Here is a 619-nt window from a genome sequence, read left to right on the forward strand (position 1 = left end):
CATATCTCATTCATCCTATTTTAGTAAAACTTATGGTAGTAATAATTGGATTTGATTGTAATTGCAGGACTGGTAAAAAAAATGGAGACAAAACAGCAGCAGCAGCAATAAATGATGCTGGACGTAGCAGTGGTAAAACCAGTACTGTTAGCGATAGGAACAGTAACACCACCATTGTATGTGCTTCCATATAATTATTACCAATCATCATCCTTATCAGAATCGATCACTTCCTGTCGGAAATTTCTGACCTATTTTTCTCCTTTGCAAACCTTGAAATCATTAAGGGAATAATTCAAGGTGACTTGGTCGTGCATTCCAAAAATCTTACAACTCGTCAGCGTAAACATTCTATTGAAGAATCGTAAATTCCATGAGGAAGGCACACAGGGAATCAGATAAGAAAACCTTACGATTTACAATTACAATGTAATGTGATCTATATTTAACCTTGTCAATATAATCTGTTTTACACTTATAAATTATATATCTCCTTACGAAATCATTTCTATTAAAGATTGATTTCAGATTGTCAGTTGGTTTGGATATTGTGAGTTCCAGTTATTTTTAAGTAAAAACATATTTCAAGCAAGAATACTGGCATTGGGCAAATCATTGT

The sequence above is a fragment of the Penaeus monodon genome, chromosome 15, assembly GCF_015228065.2.
Source record: "Penaeus monodon isolate SGIC_2016 chromosome 15, NSTDA_Pmon_1, whole genome shotgun sequence".
In the NCBI taxonomy this organism is placed as follows: domain Eukaryota; kingdom Metazoa; phylum Arthropoda; class Malacostraca; order Decapoda; family Penaeidae; genus Penaeus; species Penaeus monodon.